Source organism: Octopus bimaculoides, chromosome 1 (assembly GCF_046866305.1).
Source record: "Octopus bimaculoides isolate indiv1 chromosome 1, ASM4686630v1, whole genome shotgun sequence".
NCBI classification, from domain to species: Eukaryota; Metazoa; Mollusca; class Cephalopoda; order Octopoda; family Octopodidae; genus Octopus; species Octopus bimaculoides.
Window position 1 is genome coordinate 26,388,753 of NC_142928.1, and position 16,094 is coordinate 26,404,846.

Sequence of the window (16,094 nt, forward strand, 5' to 3'; positions counted from 1 at the left end):
GCAAGCACTTGCGTATTCATAATGTTATACTCACACATATATGCAATTACACAGACTCCTTCATAGATGACTTAGCATACCCATAGAAGAAAGAATAAATCATACAGACATAAATATATATATACTATATATAACTGCACGTGTTATATATGCACTGGCGAATATAAATTATTTCAAGGACATACATAAGGTATTACTTTTAAATAGTATAAAGATGTGTGTAGCGATAAGTATATGCTACCTTACTTGTTCCAGCCTTTCTTTTCTCTGCGCTCACTTTATCACTCTCCTTTCCACATTCTCTCTCTTCGGTCTTCTCTGTGGTATCTTTCTAGTTTGGCATGCTCACTCCCTATGCACTCTCACAATCACCCAAGTTTTCGTGTCATTACTGGTCCTAAAATATCACTGTTTGTCGTCCTTTTTATCCTATATCTGTAAAGTAAACATAAAACATTTTCTATCGTTCTTAGTTTTTTTTTCTCGCCTCCTTTTAATATATTTACCTTTATTTGATGAGAAACAGCAACCGAAAGATTAAATCCTCGTCTAACTTCATGCATTGAATATCTGTTTTATTCTTACGTTATAATCTATATCGTTTCTCTCATGGGTTTTGAACACCCACGCCTCTCTTCCTTCGTGTCTCTCGCTCTTTCTCTCCCTCTAACTTTCTCTATTCCTATATATATGTAATGTATGAATGTATGTATACACACACACACACACACACACACACACACACACACACATATATATGTATATATATATATATATATATGTATGTATGTATGTATTTATTTATATATATGTATAAATATATATATATATATATATATACTCTTTCATTCTCTTTCACTTGTTTCAGTCATTTGATTGCGGCCATGCTGGAGCACCGCCTTTAGTCGAGCAAATCAACCCCGGAACTTATTCTTTGTAAGCCTAGTACTTATTCTATCGGTCTCTTTTTGACGAACCGCTAAGTTACGGGGACATAAACACACCAGCATCGGTTGTCAAGCAATGCTAGGGGGACAAACACAGACACACAAACACACACACATCTATATATACATACACATATATACGACGGGCTTCTTTTGTTTCCGTCTACCAAATCCACTCACAAGGCTTTGGTCAGCCCGAGGCTATAGTAGAAGACACTTGCCCAAGGTGCCACGCAGTGGGACTGAACCCGGAACCATGTGGTTGGTAAGCAAGCTACTTACCACACAGCCACTCCTGCGCCTATAAAAAAATATGGAACGCTTCACGAATTTGCGTGTCATCCTTGCGCAGGGGCCATGCTAATCTTCTCTGTATCGTTCCAATTTTAGAATATGTACCGCCGTAGCTATATATATATATATATATATATATATATATATATATATATATTTATTTATTTATTTATTTATGTGTTTCAGCCAAGTGGCTGCGGTCATGCTGGTGCACCAACGTGATTTTCACGTTCCTTGCATGGCTCTTCTCCCCCACCTGACATGGTCCAATCAAGAGTTTTGATGGCACATCTGGTGTATAAGAGAATTTGACACAGCTGCCCTAAACTGCGTCTCATTACGAGCCATTGGTTCGTCTGGTATCGTGGAGAGGAAAGCTTCAAGTTTTGTCTTGAAGACCTCCGCATCCATGTCTTGCATGTCTCTCAAATGTTTTGGCAGGGCATTGAAGAGCTGAGGTCCTCTGAAACCGAGGCTGCTGCAGTATCTCGTTCTTATGTGAGATGCAGTGGACGGTACCTTTGGCACCATGCAGTGGCGACCCGTGCGGGCGTTCCTGTAGTACTTGATGCCAAAGTTTGGCACCAGTCCTTCCAGTATTTTCCATATGTATATTATTACACATCTCTCCCGCCTGCGCTCCAGGGAGTAGAGACCTAGTGCCTTCAGTCGCTCCCTGTAGTTCATCTGTTGGACTGTGGCGATCTTTTTTGTATAGTGCCGCTGAATTGCCTCGAGTTCTATATATATATAACGTGAGAGAGTTAGGTGTTGGGGGTTCAACGGGATACACCGTCTGCAAGTAGTTGGGTTCAGCATATTATCCTCCATTTTCTAATTGTTACACACACACACACACACACACACATATATATATATGTTTGTATGTATGTATTTATTTATATATATATATATTCATATATATATATATATATATATATATATATATATATATATATATATATGAGAAAATGATACTTCTTAGAGATCAAAACAATAATTGTGCTAACAAGTCATGTTTGTAGCCACTTCAACGTGACTGTCCGTTCGAATTGAATTTACTTGTTAGTTCAACTACTGCGTTGATCTCTTAGAGAGATTTTAGAACTAAGCCTTTTGTTTGTTGCAAAATCAACGACTGTATGTCACTTGAAATTATATATATTGCGAGCAGAAGCGAGGTACAGTATTCTCTAGTAGACCAGGTGTCCATTACCGAAGAGAGGCAGAAATAGCCCGAAACCAGGCTGGTCTGCTGGTATAATCGCTAGAAGGTTGTACGGGTTCGCTCCCCTCGGGTTCACTCCATCTCAGATGCAACTGTGCATCGTTAACCAGCTAGTGATGTCCCTTTTGGGGTTACACAATCGCAGTAAAGTCCGTTCAAACGGTCAGCCATGTTGAAATGGCTACAAACATTACTCATATATATATATATATATATATATATATATATATATATATATATATATGAAGAGAGAGAGAGAGAGAGAGAGAGAGAGAGAGAGAGAGAGAGAGAGAGAGAGAGAGAGAGAGAGAGAGAGAGAGAGAGAGAGAGAGAAGCGACCGAATGAGAGAGAAAGAATGTTATTTTTCTCTCGTCAGGAGAGAGATTATATCATTTCGAATAAGAAATTAACAATTTTGAAGTTTAGAAATTCCACTGAAATATATTTGTATCACTTGCAAACGAATTTCCTATTTTATACTTCATTGTTGCCATTTCATAGGTTCCAAAGCCTTCATGATTCCTGTAAATGTGAAACTAAGCAGGTAGGCAGTCTCGATTATATATCGTTGCTCTCTTTGAGGTCTTCTGCAAAGTCAACATTAATGATGTACCACCACAGTAAAACACATTCAATCCATGACTAGTTTGTTTTTTATAAATATTTTGGACATTATTCAACGTAGATTTTCTTATTTAAAGTATGGTTTGCGGCTCCATGTAGGCAATTATCATCTGTTTCTCGCAGTCCTCTGCGGACTCGATCATATTCTTACAAATGCTATTCATTGTATTTTCTGACGAGTGTCTGAAAAGGAATGCTTAAGTAAGAATAATTTCAATACACCAACAGTGGTGAAGCCAATTCTTCTCACATCTATCTGTGTAATTTGTAGAAACCGTTCCATGAATTACAGCTTGCTTTACTCTTTTACTCTTTTACTTGTTTCAGTCATTTGACTGCGGCCATGCTGGAGCACCGCCTTTAGTCGAGCAAATCGAACCCAGGACTTATTCTTTGTAAGCCTAGTACTTATTCTATCGGTCTCTTTTGCCGAACCACTAAGTTACGGGAACGTAAACACACCAGCATCGGTTGTCAAGCGATGTTGGGGGGGGGGGGACAAACACATATATACAACCCCCCCCATATATATATATATATATATATATATATATATACGTATATACGACGGGCTTCTTTCAGTTTCCCTCTACCAAATCCACTCACAAGGCTTTGGTCGGCCCGAGGCTATAGTAGAAGACACTTGTCCAAGATGCCACGCAGTAGGACTGAACCCGGAACCATATGGTTGGTAATCAAGTTACTTACCACACAACAACTCCTGCGCCTTGCGTAACTATTGCGCAAGTATCAGGGAGCTTCTCTTATTGAATTGAGAGGATATTGCGGATCCAAGAGAATACCAATTGGCATCCCGTTGTAGATACTGCAAGATACTGACCAAGAGCCTTAACTTTTAACTATCTAGTCTACCAGAGTTTAATCTGCTGAACGACCCTTTGGAAGAGGAAACTATATTTTCTTCGAATCGTATTATGCCGTCTTAAAGGAAAAAAATACATAGAGTTTAGTCATAATGAATTTTCCAACACCTCAACGCGATCAGAGCTGGACAGAGAATTAAGAACAGCAGCTTGAAGCAAGTAAGTAGTAGACATGGTATACCACATTATACGCGCCAACTGCGAGGATTAGATTTCAGGAGTATTTCGTTGGTTTGTAATGCAGAGTCCAGCTTTTCCTTGGACAAAAAAGACACTGCGTCGTGTCCAGGAGATGAAATTATATCTCCAATAGTTTTAACGCTATGGCAAACCCAACACAAGCATATGGATCCACATGATTAAAACATATTCTACTCGGTCATCAGCTCAAAAACTATATAACAGTTGCAATTAATATAACGACTTGTGCGGAAAAAAAGAAAAATAATGAATTCCGAAATAATGATATTGGAATATTTTTTTACCGTTGATTATTGACGAATATCGAAAAATGTTTTTATTTAACCATAGAAAACATCTAGCGAATGGCAAAGGAATCCGGACAGCATTGAGTGCATCCGTTGTCAAGTAACTCGCCAGGGAATTAAAAGCTTTTGAATTTGGACAACTTTATAAACGGAACAACAAATATTGCAGTATAATATCTATTATTCATTATAAATACACAGAAACGTAGAAAATGGATTCTTTGCACAAACCTATGTATATATATATATATATATATATATATATATATATATATATATATATATATATATATATATATATATACACATACATACATCCATACATACACATGCATATATATATACACATACATACACACATATATATATGCCAGTATTTTCATGCATTCATTTATGAATTACTGGTTAACAGTCACGTGGATATATATACACACACAGACACGCAGATGATGATTTTCTGTCTAGTTATTTCTATCACTACACCTCTCTCATCCTCCTTTCTATCCCTTTCTTTCTCTTTTTCTTTCTCTTTTTTGTCTTTCTCCATACATACATACATGCATGTATATATATATATATATATATATATATATATATATATATATATATATATATATATATATATATATATATATACTTACATAAATATACATATATATATATGTATATATATATATATATATATATATATATATATATATATATATATATATATATACATATATATCTGGTTGTATAATTATGTATATATATGCATCTACGTAAAAGGCATTATTTATTAATCAAATAAATATTGAAAAATGTATAAAATATACGTTAATTGTGGGCAAATGTATTTAAATGTAAGAGGAACAATAAATCCCTCATAGCAACAATAAAAAGCTGGAAGGAGAAAAAGAAAAACCTGTAAAGAATAACAACAAATATCAACTAAATAACCAACTACAACAAACATATAAATACTAACAACTCCACCAGCAAATATAACACCGCACCAGCAGCATCACCATTACCGCCGCCACCACCACCACCACCACCAACAACTCCACCACCACCATTTCCAAAAGCAACTATAATAAAAGCAAACATGTAAATATCCGATATGAAAACAACTTTGAATTATTTGTTTGAATTATTTTGTTTTATGTTCTGATGTTTCAGACGTATCTAAAATTGCGTTTGTCTGACAGTACCACTGTCACCATCGTTATCATTAGTATTTCCAATGGTATAATAACAATATCAAAACAGCAACACATAGGCATATATATACATACATAAATACATACATACATACATACATACATACATACTATACGGATCCTCGAAAACGATGTTCAGGTTAAAAAGATGGTCGAACATGCAGTGGGTGCGAGTACCAAATTCACACTCAAGGGCCACGTACTTAAGTTTAATAACAAGATATACACCGAAGACGAAGGAACGTGCAGCCACCGGTGTCATCATCGCTGGCGATGCTGGCTAACGTAAGTATGGTATGGCAGGATAAGGAATCAGGTGAAGGCCAAGAGACTGGCGTTAAACAAGAACCTCGAAGCCAAACACATGGGTTGCAGGGCTAGACTTCGTGGAGTGGGTTGTGAGGGAATTAAGGCCATTGGATGGGCCCGAGTGGTGGAAGCCCAACATGGTAATGATGCCACAATCCGATCTTTAAAGAACCAACGAGGTAAGTTGATAGACGAACCCGAGAATATGGATGAGGCTTTTCAGGAGCACTTCCCCAGCTTTTCCGGGAGAGCGGCGGACCGGATAGTAAGAGGGACCTAACAGACTTCCTCGCCGGGCTGCCGCGCCTTTCGGGGTTGAACACGGAGTGCTGTGAAGGGCCGATCACGCCTGAGGACGTAATTGAGGCTGTGGCTCGGGTAAGGCGCCGGGACTGGATGGTCTGCCCTATGAGTTGTATAAGCGTATGCTAGACTTGTTCGGGCACCTGCTGGCGAAGGTCTACGTAAACTGGCAGCAGAATGATTTAATTCTCAGATCTTTTCGCCGGGGAGTGGTGACGCTTGTCAGAAAGGACCCGGATAAGGGGGATTCCATTGATAATTTTTGACCCATCACTCTGCTAAACGCAGAGTTAAAGATTTTGGTCAAAGATTGGCGCGTATCGCGGATCGTCTGATCGGGGAGGCACAGACATGTTCCGTTCCCGGCAGAACCATCCAAAATAATCTCCATCTCCTACAGTACACTTTAGAGGGGTTTAATAGTAATTCTGGCAAGGGCGAGGCAGTGGTCCATTTAGACCAGTCAAAGGTTTTTGAAAGGGTCGACCATCAATACCTGGTGTCCGTTCTGGCGCAGTTCGGCATGGGTCTTGGCTTCCTCAGGTAGATCATTCAGATTTATGACAACATCGACTCGCTAGTTCGGGTGAACGGCTTTTTGCCTAAGCCGTTCAGCATCAAACGCTTGGTTCGTCAAGGGTATCCGCTCTTCCCACCTTTTACGTAATGGCTCTTGAGTCATTGCTGCGGAAATTGAGCGGCAACCCGAGACATCCAGATTGTGAAAAGTCGGTTTCAGCTTACGCGGATGACATTACCATCATCGTAACCGAAATGGATCACCTACAGAGGGTAGGCATGGTCATTAAGGTTTACGAGACGGTGGCACGAGCAAAGATTAATCGTGAAAAGTCAGTTGGTTTGCAGCTCGGCACCTGGAGTGGCAAGTCAATGCCTCCTGACAGCGTCATGGGACGTTGGACGGAGGGTCCATTAAGTTGCTTGAAGTTTGGTTCGTACCAGACCTCCAAATAGAGAAGAAATGGGCGGAGGTATCGAGCAGGGTGATCCACATTATCAATACCTGGTCTTGGTGGTGGCTATCCTCGAAAGGGAGGGCCGAGGTGGCCAATGTGTTCATCGCATCGGTCATCACTTACCGTCTAACTGTCGTTCCTTGCCCTGATTCGTGGTTGATCAAGCTGGAAAGACAGCTCTTCCACTTCTTGTAGATGGGCTCGAAACCGCTTGTGAGACACTCTATTTGCTGCCAACAACCATTTAAGGGTGTACGATAGATGTCTTGGCTCTTGATGCACAGACATGCGCTGAGGTTGAGGCATCTGTGGTTCTACCTGGATGGTGAACGGGTGTGGTCTCCGCTGGCGAAACTGATGTTTCCCAAGCTCACTAATTTCAGTGGACGAGAAACCTAGTTCTATTGAAGATCGAATTTGGGCACATGACTTATGGAGTGTCGCAAAGCTCTCCTGCTATTCTGTCTCATGAGTAATGCCTGTAGTTGTGGTTCCTTTGGGTCAATGGGTTCCTTAAAAAACTTTCCGTGTCTAATCGCTCGCAGCGAGTGAATGTGTGCTCTTCTTTTCTGTCACGTTTCATGTTATGAACCATTCATTTGAACCGAATAGTGACTGGTGACGAGAAATGGGTTGCCTATAAATATGCCAAGCGCCGAAGACTGCAGGGAAAGAAGAAACACCGGCCCCCCAGGCTAAAGAAGGTCTTCACCCACGTAAGGTGTTTTTATCTGTTTGGTGGAATATGAAACGTTTAGTCCACCTTGAACTTTTAAACTTAAACCAAACGATAACAAAGGAGATCTACTGCGAGCAGCTTGAGCAGCTTTAGTCAGCACTAGAAGAAAAATGACCATCTTTCAAGATGAATGGTGTTCTTCCATTAGGATAATGCCCGGCCTCATACAGCGAGGATGGCATTTCAATGGCTGGAGCAGTTTGAATGGGAAACGATGCCCCACACACCATATTCGCAGGACAGTAACCCATCTGATTATTATGTATTCCGCAGTCTTCAAAATCATTTGAACGGAAAAAATATGAATTCTCTAGACGAGGTCAGAATAGTACTGGAGGAGTATTTTTCGTTACGGACAAATACATTTTGGAAGATGGGCCTTGCAAGTCTACAAGATAGATGGAAGAACATTGTAGAAAATGAAGTAGAGCATATTTTAGATTAAAAACAGAATTTGCTTATCTTAAAATTGGAAAATAAAAGAAATATAAAAAGACAGCATTATTTATGGGATGATCCAATATATATATATATATATATATATATATATATATATATAAACTCAATACTTGATCGGTAAGTGCTTTATAATTATTATTAGGTGTCAGATAGTAGATGTTCAAGTAAAGAGTGAAGTTTTCTCCATCATATTGATTTATCATAACTTGTGGACAAAACTGTTTGTTTCGAACTTTATATATTTAATAAAGTTTGGTTATAAACCAGTGTTTATGTTTTAAATTTTAGCCCTTACTTTTTCATCGGTTGCTGAGTCATGAGGTAGAGTATGGCCATAGACTGATTATGTGTGTGTGCGTGTAGGAAAATAATGTATAGTTACTTTGTATGCCAGAGTCATTATATGAGAAAAATTCAAGTTATTAAGTATGATTCATATAAGAAATTAATATGTAAAAGCCAGAAGATTTATATTTAAGGAGGGCCGATTCCAGCTCTTTATAATCTTATAATCTTTCAGATATTAAATAATATTTTCTTTTTGAATAAAAATATCATGTTTTATCGATATTTCATATTTCTCGATATTTCAGGATTCTGTTTCTGAGCTACAATAGCAATATTTTTACTAAAGCAGACAAGAAGTTATTAAGTCTGTGCTCTTAAACATTGTTTTTAAATTAAAATCTTCGCTTGTAAGAAAAAATTACAGAAGAGATTGCCTTGTGTAAAACAAATTACTTTGTCTAAAAGGTGCCAACTGATACTGTAAGTTAGATTATTATTTATCCAAAAAAAACAGTCATGCGTCGCTAGGTTCGTGTCAGAATTTCTTTCTAATATTCTATTTGTTTATTTTTATCAATGGTATCTAATCTCTTATCTGTCATATCGATGTAATCTGTTCTATTCTGATTAATGTTATATAAGTCACTGTCTGGCGTAGATGACTTATGTTAGCAAACACTTGCATTTGATTGGACACACGTTGTAAAAATAGCAGTTACATTATTGCATACTGATATTGTCAGTCTTACAATAATTTGAATTATTCATTATTTGTTATTTTATTTCAAAATGTTGATTTTTTTAATACCAGAATATATATTATATCAAGGCTGTTTCTAACCAACTTATTACTGGTGCTATTGGTCAAAAGTGTTAATATGGAACTTTTCCTGGATTTTAAAGTTGATTTCGTATCGTGCAATTGTACAAATTCGTTATAGCTCTCTCAGTTGGATTCCAATGTTAAGCCGTGGGATTATTCGCGAAATTATTCTTTCGTTCCTAAATACCGGATTACAGCAGCTACAATGACTGCAGCAAAACTTAACTGTTTCGAAAAATGAAAATATTACAATATCAACAAAAATGTTTTTCTTAAAAGAAAATAGTTAACTTAACGGCAGATTATTGAAAATGCCATTGGTCTTTGAAATGAAGTGCTATAGAAAGGTGCTTTGCATTTTAAATTTAGAATAGTGAGCCATACGTTCGCAACGATACTGCTGAGATGACTGCGTACTGCGAAACACGCTTGATTATCGTCAAAGAACGGAACATTAAATTGGTGGGCCATGATATTCAGCCTCTAGTGAATAATTTAATGCACAGATAATCTCCAAGTCAAAGAAGAATAAGAAAATAGATCGCAAAACGAATGGTTGAACAATATAAAAGAATGGACAATGGAGAAGATTGCAAATATGAATTCTCTAGACGAGAAGCTGCTACTGTTATGTGCACCTTTGGTATCTCTGTGTAATAGATTTTAACTGATTCATAATAGCAGTAAAATTAGATTTAGTGCAACAATCTGTACTCTGTCACCTATGTTAAAACTTGTATCTGTTTCTGGTTTAACTATTTATAGCGCTGATATTTTAATAATTATTAGTAATGTTGTTTCTTAGTAAATTTGAGATAGATAACAAATTCATTTTTTTTATCTGCCTTTAATAATACGTTGTTTATTTCATGGATTTCCTTCACAATATTTGCCATTTTCTGTACGAATTAGATGCATATAATTGAACATTATAGTGTTCGTTATTGTGAATATATGTAAATTGTAAATGTAAATTTTAAAACGCAAAAAGAGCACTAAATAAACACACAGCTAATTTCTTAAGTACGTAAGTGAAAATACACTCGTACATGCTCTAAAGGTGTTCTACCAAGTGTATCATAAAATATGGATATATTCCGAAAAGTCGATGCAATCTGACATTATTATTCTAAAATTAAATGGGTTTTATTCTTCACATTTTGAAAAATATGGTAATGTTATCTTACAAAATATTTTCTGGAATTTTAAAATTAGTGACAGGTTTTAAGCGATACTTAAAAATAGGCACAAATTTCTCTCTATAAATCCTAACGTATAGAAATCACTTTTAAAAAATAACATTTTTTAAGTCTGCACTGTAATTATCAATGATGATAAACAGGCATAAAATATTCGAACTATCATCATCCACAGCCAATGCCATCTAAACTAGAAAGAATTGAATTGAAAATATTGAATAACGCATTTATGAAGAAACAAAATACCACTAGGATTTTCGCCCGGCGTGCTAACAATTCTGCCAGCTCGCCGCCCTAAAGTTGTAAATTATATTATCCTAACTTGCATTACATAGGGATCTTGAGCCTCATTTCATAATAAGCAACATGAGGGTCAATATTCAATTTTTTAAAGTATGAAAATATGATATAAAAAGCTGGCGAGCTAGCAGAGCCCTTAGCACGCCGAGCAAAATGTTTAACAGTATTTCGTCTATCTTTATGTTCTGAGTTCAAAATCCACCTAAGGCGACTTTGTCTTTCGCACTTCGGGCTCGGCAAAATAAGTACTAGTGGGGCATTGAGACCGATGCAATCGACTTATCCACTTCTCCTAATTTCTGGCCTTGTGCCAAATATGCGATATCCACCTTTTACTCTGTGTGTATGTGTGTGTGTGGAGGCGCAATGGCCCAGTTTCGATTCCCAGACCGGGCGTTGTGAGCGTTTATTGAGCGAAAACACCTAAAGCTCCACGAGGCTCCGGCAGGAGATGGTGGCGAACCCTGCTGTACTCTTTCACCGCAACTTTCTCTCACTCTTACTTCCTGTTTCTGTTGTGCTTGTAATTCAAAGGGTCAGCCTTGTCACACTGTGTCACGCTGAATATCCCCGAGAAGTACGTTAAGGGGTACACGTGTCTGTAGAGTGCTCAGCCACTTGCACGTTAATTTCACGAGCAGGCTGTTCCGCTGATCGGATTAACTGGAATCCTCGACGTCGTAAGCGACGGAGTGCCAGCAGCAGTATGTGTGTGTGTGTGTGTGTGCGCGCACATACATATTCAGTAAAGTTTACATGCATATGTGTGTGTACGAATTGAGAACATTTAACAAAAAGGGAGCTTAGTGCAAATTTTTAAAGTGCTGTGCATTATTTATTAATAACTTTACATTCGGTTTTTCATTGCAAGAACAAGTTTCACCATAACATCTATGATCAAATATGAGCTAAAAAATCCATTACTCTAGCAGGTTATGTTGATTTTTCAGACAAGAACATTTACAACCAGTTGCATTACTATGTTGGAATATTGAAATTGTGGACCGTCTGTTTAGACTGGCTGTTTTATTCATGGGATTCCCAAGTCTATGCATTCAATGATCGTAAACGTGTGGGCGTATGCCTGCGTGTCTGTTTGTAAGAGCTTAAAGAGTTTGTCTTTACTTGCCGCTAGATGTGTGTATCTTAATAAGAGTGTGAGTCTGTAGCTTTATTTTATAGAGACGAGTGTGAGTGTGCTTGTGTATTTGTTGAGATATATGCCTATTTGTATTCATCTGTCTGTGAAAACTATGGCAGTGTCTGATGCGAAGATTAAATAAAAAGTGAGGAAGGATAAAGATTTTTTTTTTTTATCATCAGGGGCTTTTTTTTTCTGAAACCTGCTTGATTATTCATTTAATATTTCTTAGTTTATTTTTGGTGTTGGAGAAATTTGTACAGAGGTGGTCATTTTGCTATTATCACAAGTTCAGTTGCAAAATATTATATTTGAAGGCAAGAGAGGAAATTACAAAAAGAAAATGTCATATTCTATATGATATAATACTATCGTTGCTGGAATGCTAATATAGTATTTAATGAGGTACCTGCTTATCTGAGGACATGAAGAGATTTATTCTCTTCAATACTCATTCTTTGTTGTTCAGCTGATGATAGCTCATTGGAAAATAACTTGTGTATATAAGTGTGTAGTTGTGCGTGTGTGCTATATATAAATGTGCGTGAGTGTATGTGTGCGTGCGTGCGTGTATGTGTGCGTGTGTTTGTGTTCGTCTGTGTGTCTGTGCATGCATGTATATATGCGCAGCCATTGTCACATCTAGCCTTAACCAACGATATTGAGTTTATAGAAACAGCCGCTAGCATATAAAATCTTCCACAACCACCATAGTTACATATTGAGAACGTTAGAAAAATGAATGAACACATGCTATCAACACATCTAGTTTTAGAAAGTGACAATATATCCAAATTAATTAAATGAACTACTAGCATACGCTAAGTCAAATATTTTGTGTGGTCTTTTTAACCCGAAAAATCTATCAACGCTTAAATACGAGAAAAAAAAAACATTGGAGAAACACGCAAAATCAATATCTTCTTGCCCTCATATGCACAGGAGACGTCTTAAATATCATAAAGGCATTGTAACTGAGGTTACATTGGATCGCAATTTGATATGAAATATAAGTTTTTTCTTTTCAATTGTCACCTCTCCTCAAATAATACGCTACAGTATAAAATTTTACAGCTTCTAAATTAATGAAGAAGTGTTACATTAATAAATCAGTTTATATGTTCCAACTACAATAGCTTATTTTCATAAAAAAAGACAAACAAACAAACACATAAAGAAATAATTCGATTTCTTTACACATTGCAATTTTAATTAAATCAACATTTTACTCTCTACTATACCGTTGCTACACACTAACACACACGTGCATACGTTTCAATAGATACGTTGGTACACACATATCTTTACTGACCCACAGACGCACAGAAGCACATGCACACACAGACCCATAGACACACCTTTCAGTAGTGACTGGTATGTAATACTTTAACCCTTGAACGAGTCGCACACAAAGCCATACATTTACATTCATGAAACATATACTATCAAGATTTCTAGAAATATCAGATACAATTTGAGACCTGAGAATTGAGTTTGCCAAGATGTGGCAGCTACGAGAGTTAAACATAAAGGTTGTGTCTGTTGTTATCGGAGTATTGGGTTCAATATCACCCAAGCTGAAGAAACATCTGTAAACGTTAGAAATACCCTACAATCTAGGTGTATAGCAAAAAATCGACATTACTAGGAACTGCACACAAATTGCGTAAAGTACTGTCTCTCTGAGGTTCTTGTTGTGACTTGACAGAAAGTACAACCCCCAGGTAAACACAATATCACGATATTGGATACTGTGCGACATCTTGAATAATAATAATAATAATAATAATAATAATAATAATAATAATAATAATAATAATAATAATAATAATAAAGCACAAAGGATCCGCCGGTATGAGAAACGCCAACGTTTCTTTGAACAAAACAAACAGTTCAAATCCAACCCCAAAAAACTCTACCAAGAACTGGGTTAAAATAAAGTAGACACTACTTCAGCACCAACAGCAGAAGAACTAGAGAAATTCTGGAAACAAATATGGTCGGTGAAGCAACAACCCCAGAAAAGGACCATTAAAACAACGAACTTAGCACCTGAGCAACTCTGGACCCCTATAACAACTGAAGAGGTAACCCAGACACTGCAAAGACTAAGAAACTGGACGGCACCTGGACACGACAAGATCCCCAATTTCTGGTTAAAACACCTGCCAGGAATGCATAAAAAGCTGGCAGAAAACTTTAACAACATACTAGCAGATCCAGAGACAATGCCTGAATGGCTCACAAAACGGAAAACCATCTTAATCCCCAAATCCACGGAAACGGAGAAACCACAAAACTATAGACCTATAACCTGTCTCCCTACGATCTACAAAGCCTTTACTGCAATAATATCGCAGAGATTGAGTAAACACCTGGAAAATAACAACCTGTTTCCAGAAGAGCAGAAGGGATGCTGCAAGTGCTCATACGGCTGTAAAGATCAATTATTGATCAATAAAGCCATAACTGAAGACAGCCGCAGAAAGAAGAGAGGCCTCAGTATGGCCTGGGTGGACTACCAAAAGGCTTTCGACAGTGTTCCCCACACGTGGATTCTAGAAACACTAGCCATAAACAAGGTGGCACCAATTATCATAAAATACATAGAGCACTCAATGAACAAATGGCAAACAGTGCTACAGCTCCAAACAAAAGAGGGACTTGTGAAAACGAAAGCCATCCCCATTAGAAGAGGTATATTCCAGGGAGACACGCTCTCTCCACTCCTGTTCTGCCTGGCACTCACACCTTTAACCGAATTGCTAAATAGAACTGGATGCGGTTACAAATGCTACGGAAAAACAATCAGCCACCTTCTATATATGGATGACCTAAAATTATATGCAAAAACGACAAAGGGCTAGAAACACTACTACAGACAGTACACGGCTTTACCAAGGAAATAGATATGAAATTCGGATTAGAAAAATGTGCCAAAGCATCCCTGAAAAGAGGAAAATTAGTTAAAAGTAGCAATATAACACTAGATAAAGCCAATGAAATAAGAGAACTAGACGAAAGCCAACCATATAAGTATTTAGGAGTCAATGAACTAGATAGGATACAACATACACAAATGAAAGAAAAAATAAAGAAAGAGTACTGTCTCCCTACGATCTACATATTATCTCTGGCTGCCCAGTCCTGGCTAAGAAGGAATACATTCACAGACACGACAGCGCTGGGACCTATATACACTGGAAGCTATGCCAACACTATGGAATAACAACAGAAAAAAGATGGTATAAACACACGCCAGAAAAGGTCACAGAAAACGAGAAAGTTAGATCAATACTAAAGACAGAGCTCAATGCTAAAAACAAGATAATGGGTATCAACACTTTAGCTGTCCCAGTTATAAGCTACAGCTACAACATCCTTAACTGGACACTAAACGAACTATGTAAAATAGACAGGAAAACAAGAAAAATAATGACAGGATATAGGATGCACCACCCAAAATCTGACATAGAAAGGCTATATATACAACGGGCAGAAAGTGGCAGGGGTCTTATACAGCTAGAAAACTATTATAAAATACCACCATAGGACTGCAAAAATACCTACTCCAGAAGCAAGGGAAGCTAATACAAATTGCCACAAAACACGAGCAAAACAAAAAATTGTTTTCAGTATTTAAGGAAGCTGACAAATACAAACAAGAAATCAATCTACCTAACAAATACGAAGAAGAAGAAGAAGAAGAAGAAGAAGAAGAAGAAGAAGAAGAAGAAGAAGAAGAAGAAGAAGAAGAAGAAGAAGAAGAAGAAGAAGAAGAAGAAGAAGAAGAAGAAGACAACAAAAGATATAAAACAAATGAAATCCAAACTAAAACTAGAACAGCAACGGACCATGATAAAACGATGGCAAGAAAAGCCCCTACAT

The 16,094-nt window shown here is 37.3% G+C and overlaps 1 non-coding gene across 1 annotated transcript; it reads right to left on the reverse strand.

Moving 5' to 3' along the window:
- Positions 1-1,254: 1,254 nt before the first annotated feature.
- Positions 1,255-1,358, reverse strand: LOC149137515 (U6 spliceosomal RNA). Its single transcript, XR_016244959.1, has one exon. It is a non-coding gene; the product is annotated as a U6 spliceosomal RNA (small nuclear RNA).
- Positions 1,359-16,094: the final 14,736 nt, after the last annotated feature.